The following is a 10,387-nucleotide window of genomic DNA, read 5'->3' as shown; positions in this document are numbered from 1 at the left end:
TACTCATACTACATTTATCGCACACTTTCATGGTGCAAATTTGATTCCAAGTACGAACACATCTCGTGGAGCTTTTTGAGTCCGAGCTTGGAGTGTCTTGGAGTTGTGGTGAGCTGCTTGGCTGTTCCATGGACCACACCTCCCTCTATCTTTTAGTTATTATGTTATTTTAGTATTCTGACAGGATATTCATTATGTTGGATTTGTCATTTTAGTTTCAGACTTGCATTGTACTTTATAAGTTCTTGTACTTATGATACTAATTCTTGGATGGTATTTTCAACTTTCCTTATTTTGTGATTATAAAGAACTCAGTGTTTGATATTTCCACTTAGTGTTTATATTTTTCTCATTATTAGTTAAAATTGGTAAAATATGTTGAGTTGGCTTACCTATTGGTTGAGAACATAGGTGTCATCACGAATTGTGAATTTGGGTCGTGACACTCATAGAGAGAAGTGTTTTTTTAAAATAGATTTGTGTTCTAGAGAGTTGTTGGAAAGTAATTTAGACGAGATGGAGGAAAATGTCCTTGTTACTACTATTAAGTTGGAGAACATATTTTCATGTGGTTTCTTTGATTTGAACAAGCATCTCATAATTCATCTTGTACAAGAGGTCCGCCTCAGAGTTTTCGTTCAAATAAAATGAATGTATCCATTTGAAAGGTATGTTTCTTCTGGTAATGTGTGGTTATCATACTTTCTCCTTCCTTATGTTCGAGGACGAACATGATTTTTAGTGATGGATAATTGACTTAATCAATAGTTAATGGGATAGAGTGATAATTTATTTGAGCCTCTATACTATTTGACCTTTATATATTTAAATAAGCAATAGGTTTATCTCTTTTTATACTTAATTAGTTTTATATGAAAAGAAAAGATAATAAGAAGGGGAGAAAATTATCTGGGCGTCGGACGATAGAGGTAGAGGGGACAAGTCGATGCCGTAATAAGACCCATGCTTCAGGTAAAATCTATAAGTTTATTTTGTTTTTGTATTGTTGTTTTAAGAAATGAATGGTATACTAAGGGTTGATGATAAGTTGTATCATTATATTAATATATTAAATTAGAAATTGGATGGATTATAGTGCTTTTGGTTGAAATGTAAACTGTGAAAGATAAGAACTATATATGAAAAGTATTAAACTGTCAATCGGTGGGGAGTAGGCTATTGATGTTGGAGTTCATAAATATTTTGTCATACATTGTCCATATGTGTGGAATCAATTTTCTATTGGGATAAAACAAAGGGAAAACTTCTTCACGTAAGAAAAATTTATCTGATGCTTTCCAATATTTGCTTTCATTAAAGGTTGTGATATCCTATCATTAATTGTATATAAATTTGGTTATATATTGAATTATAATTAGTCCTGCCATTTTAGATCTTAGAAGCTAAACAACAATTATATTTATGGGTTGTAAATTTTGATAATTCTAAAATAAGTTGTGATTGGGTAATTGAAGGGTGAATTATGGGACGGTTTACGGCAGAAGGTTGGAGGTAATATGATGTTTCCAAGGATTGTTTAGTCATTATTGGATAATGATTATTATATTGGGACATTGGATTGAATGAGAAAAACATGGAATCAAATTGGATTCCCCTTGCTGCTGCAACCGCAGTTTGTCAATATTCTTAAATTTTATTTTTGATTTCACTGTAATTTTTTTATAAGAAAAATAAGACTTAATTCCAGGCTTGGAACTTGAAAATTATGAGAGTTGAAGTTTTAATTGACATCAAAATTTACGAACTTGTTTATAAATTTTAGTGAATTTTCAGGTCAAGACTAAACACATTGTAAGTATGGGTATTGTTAGTTTTGAAAGCTAATTGTGATTATGTACGTGATTAGATTGCTTTAAGTTGGAATTTCAACAAATGGGAAAGGCTCAAGTCTCGGAGTAAATTCTTATTGGATTTATGCAAGTGGATTTCTAAACCCTTGTTAAGTGTATGAAATACGTGTATTTCCTTGTGGTATATGTTTGGGAGTAATGGGACTTGGTGATGGGTTGACTTGTCCACATTGATTAATTCTAATGATGAAAATAAAGGGTAATAAAAGGCAATGTGAATAATTGGTTGTGTGTGATGTTGTTAATAATGGAGATTGATTTGAAAGGCTTGTTGAATCATTGTTGATGTTGTTGTGAATTGTGCAATGTTATGCAAATGGTGATATCCTCTTTATTTTCTTGAACATGTCATTTGCATTATTTTGTGACATGGTGGTGAAAAGTGTTATGTGCAATGAGAAAGAATGAGAACTTAAAGAGGATGTGCCATTTCGAGAGACGTATCGCGCGCTGCGATAGATACTATATTTCGAGGAACGTATCGTGCGCCACGATGATTACTATTATCGAGGATCGTGTCGTGCGCCGCGACAGATCATGGACAGATATGTCCTCCGTGGGTCCCGAACTGAGAGACAACTGGTGTGTATCACTAGGTCAGACATGCATCATTATACTTGATATTGCATTCCATTGCATTGCACATACTTATCATTAGTGAACTTGATATTATGTTTTGATGATCTTGTGATTTCCTTTTTGCGGAACTTGTGATTGTTGAATACTGAGCTTGTTATTGAGGATATATAATTTGTTGAAGTGTTGTTGTTGAGGATATATAATTTTGTTGAAGTGTTGTTACTGAGGATATGTAAATTGTTGAAGTGTTGCTATTGAGGATATGTAATTTGTTAGTAGTGTTGTTAAGGATATGTAATTTGTTTAAGTGTTGTTGTGGAGGATATGTAATTTGTCTAAGTGTTGTTGTGGAGGATATGTAATTTGTCTAAGTGTTGTTGTTAAGCTACGTGCTATGTAAACTGTGAGCTGTTAGGTTGGGCTGATTTTTATGCAGGTTGTAGTTGTGGAGGTTCGGTTGGGGGTGGTAGGAGTACCCGTATTTCTTCCCTTAGATTTTTTTTAGGGATTTACTTGCCGAGTACCGTGTGGTTTGATACTCACCCCTTGCTTCTACAAACTTTTATAGGTTATGATCCTGGATTGTTATGGCACTTGTCATTCTCTTCTTTTTCGAGGCTTCTTGGAGATTTGTGAAGTAGTTGTTTGTTGTCTCAGCACACTTTCTTTCTCCTTAATTATGATCTTGTTCTATTCTAGAAACAAGTTCATTTGAGACTTGAGTTTTTCTTTTGAATCAATTGTCATATTTTAGATGCTTGTACACGTGACAAACAGGTCTTGGGGATATAATTTAAGTTGATAATAAATTTTTCCGCATTTAATTGTAATATTTAAGTTTTAGGCTGACTTGTCTTGGTGGGATAAGACGAGTGTCATCACATTCATTTTTTGGTCTTGACACAATGCGCCAGAAAGTTGGCTCTATAGTTTAGGGGTTGTCGCCCCGCACTATTCTGTGCGCTAGGGTCGCCTATCTCTTTTTTTTCATCGTTTGTTCCGCTTGAGTTCTTTTAAAGTCTACCTTCACTCCATTCTGATTCTGACTACTCTAAACTACATCAAAACATCAAGATATCTTTCATAACATGAATCATAACCCTTGAATTCATAATTCAAATTCAAAGTAGAGTTAAGAGTAAAGTCTTGAGAGTTCTTTCGAGTCATTTTGAGAAGTCTTTTACAATATTTTAAAACTTGTTTTAAGACTTGAGTACTTGAGTATGAGGGTGAGGAGAGTTGATTTTAATTTTTCAAAATGAATATAAGGAACTAAGTATTCCCAAGAGTAAATGTTTTACATTTAAAAAGAGAGGAAAATTTGATTTCCAAAGGATTTTTGAGCACTATCTCTTTTAAGAGAAACTTTTTGAGTAATAATCTCAAAGTTTGACGATGAGAAAATGTTTTTTAATATATGAGCCGAGTTATATTATTGGGAGAAGTATTGAGCACCGATATGTGGACGAGTTCAAACAACTCAAAGTCCTCATAAACCATGTGGCCAACGTCGTCGAAAGGGTCATACTTTTTAGATGATTCCTTATTGCTTTTTAAGCATAGTTTAGTGGATCCACTTAGTTGATGATGTCGTATACTCTGACAAGGTATAGGACAGTTCTGGCAGCGTGGGCTAGATGTATCATCATCTAACTCATAGTGATGGTTGTCGGTTAGAGAATTCCCCAACTAAGAGTAAAAGAGTTTTATTGTATTTTTAAATACATTAAGTTACAAATTACTATTTTTAACAACTTTATTTATAACACATCCTATTATTGCTTTTATATTGAACTGAGTTTATTACTTCTAAGTTCTTGAGTATATTTGAGTCTTTGAGTATTCTTGAGTCGAATTGAGTTGAGGTGAGTGTGGTTTCCTTTTATCAGTTCAAGCTTACATGTTATGTTAAATATTCCGCGTACGTGCTCATATATTTAATGTACTGATGCAATTTGGCTTGCATCATTTCATGATGTAGAAACTGGTAATTAGGGTCATCAACAGACGCTTCGTTGATACTACTTACAGTTTGAGTTAGTTTTGGTGAGTCTTTTTGCTTCAAAAGGATTCCATTTACTTTTCAGTATTTGTTAGGATGTCGTGGGTCTTGCTCTGACTTTCATATTTTTCATTTTGAGGTTTCATAGATAGACAGTAGAGTTGGAGAAGTCGGCTTCATTTTCTTTTGTTAAATATTTTAAAGACTTAAGTTAAATTTTTCTGGCTAGTTGGATATTCTATTATATTCTAAGTTATTCATTTGAGACATCTGAGTTAAAGCTTTATACTTGAGTTCATATTATGTTGAATAAGTCTTCCACTGATAGTTGAGTCATATCAAGGGTTCACTTGGGCCAACAACAGTTCTTGAGTGTAGCTCACGTTCAGGGTGTAGGCTGAAGGCGTGACAATCTATAATACCCCTCAAATGACTTTGGTTAAAATAGAGTCTAACATGGTTTTCATGATGGTATAAGGTCCTAAATTGGTCTAAAATGTGGTATTGAGGAAGTTTCTAGAGTTTTAGGTGCATTGGAAGTCAAACGTCAAGAGACGACTAAGACGTTCGACGACTAAGTCACCTATGTGCCTAATATGTGGTTATGTGCCTAATTGTGTGTTAAATGGGTTATTAAGGTTATTAAATGAGTTATTATGGTGTTTATAGTCAGTGTTTTAAGTTTCGCAAAGTTTGGAGGTCAAACGTCCAACAACGTCCATGACATTCGAAAGGTTTGCCTTGACACGACCTTGTGTGTCTTGGCATGTTTCGTCAAGTTTTACATGTTCGATTTGTATGAAATTCATGTGAGAGGTCCTAAACTCGTATACAAACATATTTGGGTTGGAAACTTCTAGACAAACATCCCCAAGGACAATCCAAGGGTCCTTGAGGAAGGACCCTTTTCATTGAGCCAAGACTTCCCAAGACAGCCCAACCTACGGAGGCAATCGACGCCCAGTGGGTCAATCGATGCCCCATAGGTGAGGTGTCGTTGGTGTACACTCAGGCGTGGGGAAGTAGAAGCCAAAGACCAGCCTCAGTCCCAAACCATGGACCACCAGGACGGTCTGTTGTTCAAGTGACGGGCCGTCGATGGTCTTCCATCTGTGAAGACTACTTTCCTGCGCACTTTCACTGTTAAGTTAAGGGTGAATTGGTAAATTCACCACACGTTCAAATAATAAAAAGGATGGTTACTTAGGGTATTTTGGGTATTTTAAACATGTTTATAAGCCTAAAACGCTTAAAAGATTTCATTCTTCAAAATCAAAACCTAAATTCCCTTAGAAATTCTCTACAACGCTATTGGAGCCAAAACTCAAGAAAGGGCTTGAATTGGAGAATTGAGTGGATATTCTTCATCAAATTGGAGGATTAGATTTATTGAGGTATGAATTTTTATCCTTAAAACTCTATTCATCAAGTAGTCCAACTTTCAAAGAAGCTTTCTAAAGTTTTCAAAGATAAATTGTCCAATTTCATGATCTATCCATGGGATTTTGAAGGTTTTGAAGAATTGTATATTGATTTAATTGTTGTTAATTAGATTATTTAAACTCAATTAACCTATGAACCCATGTAATTTATGAACCCTAGTTTTTGACTACTTTATGGATAAGTGATTTGGACTTGATGTTTATGAATTCTAATGTAGTTTCATATGGGCTATTGATTGATGTAATAATTGTATTAAGTTGATATCTAGGTTGTCTTAGATTGATAAATATATATTGAATGACCTAGTTTCATTGATTATCATAGTTTTTATATTGAATTGATGTTCATGGTCATGGGTAAGAGCCTTATGGTATTGAATAGATGATTTAGCATTAGATTGAAGTGTTGAGAATGGAGTGGTGTTACCTGCACTAATTCTCTTTATTTTATGTTAATTAGACTTCAATTATATTGTGATTGGTATGGTCCACTTATGGTGGTGGTGTTATGTGAATTGATGTGCCCTTGTCGGAGTTACTTTATGTATTATGATGATCATGGCCTTTTCGGCACTACTTGAAAGTATTATGATGATTTGTATAGTTTATTTATGTGAAGTATGATCATATATACCTACATGTGAAGTAATGTTAAAGTATGTGTTCTTTATATGTATATTAGGAGATCATATTAGACTATGACTATGTGCTTATATGTGTAGTTTTAGATGTTGATGCATGATTATTCCTATTTGACTATATGAGTTGTGAAGGTATATTAATAATGATATGGTAATGTATAGGATGACATAAAGAAGATAAGGGTCATTCCTAAGTGCTTCAAAGAATGATATGTTATATGTGATATAAGTAAAGAATGTTGTGTCTTGTTTTGGTAGACTTGTGTCCTTACTTGATACATGTATGAATGATATGTGAACATGAGATTTCTTGACTAGGTAAGCATAGTGCACCCTTGTCATGTATGAATCAATGATATGTGATACCTTAATGATGTTAAGAAGGTCATGTACATGGAAACTTAAACCTAGTGGCAAGGTTATGAATGTTGAAATCGAAGAGTCGTAATGGCATCCTTCATGTAAAGGATGATGGACTTAAGGTTGATTGGCTGGAACGGCATCATATCATTCTTAGGAAAGTCATAATGAGTTATCTTAGTCATCATCGAAAGATACCCCTAGTGGACCTCTTTGGTTGGGTGAATGTGATTGGAATATGAATTAGATAAGGAACCTCTTCATGTGATCATTTAGTGTCAATTATTACTCTATGAGAACAAAGGCCAGCACCCAGTGATCATGTCATGGGAAGTAGATCTACTTGAGAAGGATACTAGAGTACAATGTAGCTCTACTTGAGAATGAGACTATAGTGCATAAAAGCCCTTCATATTCCTTGACCATGTGCATACATGGGATGTATCCTAGATCTATCCTTGGCAAGTAGAACACCCTCATCGGAGTAGGTTAGAACTCTGGATTTCATGTCTAGCTATCATGGTCTATGTTGGTTATTGTCTATTCTCATTATATGGGATACCTACTAGCATTAGAAAAGTTCTATAAAGTTTAGATGGTGGTATGGGACGCTATCTAGACGTTGCACAATAGGCTTTGAAGGTGTTATTAGATTCCAAGGTCTTGTCCAAGACCATTACTTAAATGTCCTTATGTGATGAATGAGTCTTAAATGAACTAATAAATGTAATGACTTAAGTTAAGGAAGCATGTTAAATGAATAAGTACTTACCTAGAGTATTTAAGGGTTGTCTAGTTAAGGTATGAAGGGGGCATAGGAATAATCACTTCATATCTTACCTAGATAAGTCTTAAGAATGACTATAGTTAGGGAAGACGTTGATTATGTGGACGTGATCTAATCCTTAGGTAGTCTTAAGGATTATTTAGGTAGTCTTGAAGAGGTCAATCATGGACCTTATCTTCTTGATTTACTTAAGTAAGTCTTTTGATAGCCATGGAAGGAGAATGTCATATTACCTATGTGTTGATGTATTATAGGTGGTCTTAAGGATCTTTAGATGTGCCTAGAGAGGTTGTATGGGCGGTCTCTCTTTGTCTTACTTAAGTGAGTCTTAGGATAGCTTTTAGTGAGGGGAGTACATGCTAGGAAGTGGCTAAAGTGAAGTGAATGAACTTCACCGTAAGGTTTTCTAAAAATGTACTAAATTGCTTAAGTGTTATCTTATGTGTTTCTAAGGTGTTAAATGTTGTTCTTATAATTATATTATTATATTTAAATTAAAAGGATGCATATTTCCAATAAATGTTCGTTTTCATGATTTTATGCATAATGTCATACTTAGTACATGTGTTTGTACTAATTTCATGCTTTTATCTATCTCTAAAGTGATTCATAGGTGAAGGTGCTTTTGGAGAGCTACGCTTAGATTAGAAGATCGTTCAAACAAGTTGAAGTATGTCCTCATTTGACTCGAGGGCACAGATGTCTTCTACGTCTCTTATTGAAGTATTGTAATAAACTAAGTATTTTTATATTCCTATTGTGTATGGGCCGTGTCCCAAAATATTCTCGTGTCTAAGATTTGATGAAATGAGACTTAGTACTTCCTATGAGTTTTATATGAAAGAGTTTTTAAAGACTTATAGAATGTTTATGAAAAGTTTTAATTCCGCACTACTTTTCATATGTTTTATATGCGATGAACGATACGGAAGGGCTTGTACAAGACCTTCAAGAGGTCAAGTACGCCGGTTGCATTCCGAGAATGTCATATCTTCTAAGGTGTGGTTTCGGGATGTGACACAAACACCCACACTAAGCTCCTAGTAGAAGAACAAGTCATCTACTACTCCCTCTATCTTATAAATTTTTTAATCATCTTACTAAAAATAGTATCTCATATTAGTTGTCCATATTACTAAATAAAAAAAAAGTTAATTATATTTTTTATATTACTCTTGCAATTAATTCATTTTGAAAGTGTTCACATTTATTGTAAATTTCTCGAGAAGTTTTTTAGGGGGCGAATTAGTAAAATTATCTTCTTATTTACGATTTTTTAATATGCATGTAAAATGAGAAATGATCAACTAATATGAGCGGATCTAGAGAGTAATACGCAAGAAACTAAACAATAAAACGGAATAATTTTCATTAATTAAATCAAACAGTCATCAATCGTAACAAAACATGCGCAAATGACCCTCTAAAATCTAAAAATTGTATATCAGAGCATCTACATAGTCTATAATGCGAGGATGCAACCCCAAGACAAAAGAAGTCCAAGTCCGGAAATGATTAGAGGGAAAAGATGAACTCATAGCAGCCCACAAGAAGCAGCTCACCTTTTGATTAACAATAAGAATTTCCAAAATAAGATCGTCTGACAGCCGCTGGAATATGTCATGTACTCAATGAAAGAAAAGCAAATGCAGTATCCAAAAAATTAACAGTGTAGTGGTAGAATAATCGATCAACTTTAATGATATGATATATAAACAAGTAATCAAAACTTAGTAAAACAAGACAATATGCAAATATAGCCACAATCGGTAACATTAACATGGCTTGAGTCCTCATCTTTGAAGTAACAACCACAACAAATATACTCAACAACGTTGCAATAAAATCAACCATGTTCACTCATGGAACTAACATACAGAACAATTCTTTTCTTTTCTTGGACATAATTCTATCGATTCATGGAAAGTGAGAAACTATTTGCATGAGGGTAAAACTGAATTTAACAATTGTTCAGGAGGAGACTCAAACTATTTGAATAAAAAATGTTTTTTTTTTTTTTTGCTCACTTCATCCATTATTCTAGTTTATCATATACTTTTTTTGTTTTTATTTACCATTAATAACAATCATCTTTGATCATCCTTGTTAGTGTGTCCTTAAGCCACTTAATAATTTCTCATTGATATCTTAAATTGTGAATTTAAGGGTAAGCAAATAGTACCCCTCCACAAAGTAGTGTTTGCAATCGAATTGACCAAATTTAGAAAAAATGCAAAATATTGGGACCCCAATAAATTAAAAGAAATAGTACACTACATAATTGTTGAACAGATAATCCTACCAACAAGAACATGATAAATAGCAAGTGTTACAATTAAATAGGGTAGTAATATTTGATATGATAAGTTTCATCTGCACCAACTTTTCCACTATAAGAAATGTTCCATGTGCTTGAATAATTATAGTTAATTAATTACTAACTTACAATGAAGAATTTTGTCTAACATTATCATTTCCCTTAACCATAGTCATAATTTGCACTTGATAATTAACATGTGGTTTGATACATAAAACATAAAATTAGAATTAATGCCTGTACTTAACCTAAAATAAGTCCTAAAATATCATCCTTCTTGATCACATACAATGAATACCACTTTCCACACTTAGAAGGTTTCCCTTAATTAATTCTTCTTTTTAAAGTGACAATTCCATAATTTTGGAAATGGCCAAGAATGTTTATT

At 33.6% G+C, this 10,387-nt stretch overlaps 1 long non-coding RNA gene across 1 annotated transcript; it reads left to right on the top strand.

The window, feature by feature from the left end:
* The first annotated feature begins 890 nt into the window (after positions 1–890).
* On the top strand, positions 891–8,517 carry LOC138337735 (uncharacterized). The gene is made up of 2 exons (XR_011211125.1): positions 891–972; positions 8,286–8,517. It is a non-coding gene; the product is annotated as an uncharacterized lncRNA (long non-coding RNA).
* Positions 8,518–10,387: the final 1,870 nt, after the last annotated feature.

This window comes from Solanum lycopersicum, chromosome 8, assembly GCF_036512215.1.
Source record: "Solanum lycopersicum chromosome 8, SLM_r2.1".
Lineage (NCBI taxonomy): Eukaryota > Viridiplantae > Streptophyta > Magnoliopsida > Solanales > Solanaceae > Solanum > Solanum lycopersicum.
This window is presented reverse-complemented; position numbering and strand designations above follow the sequence as displayed.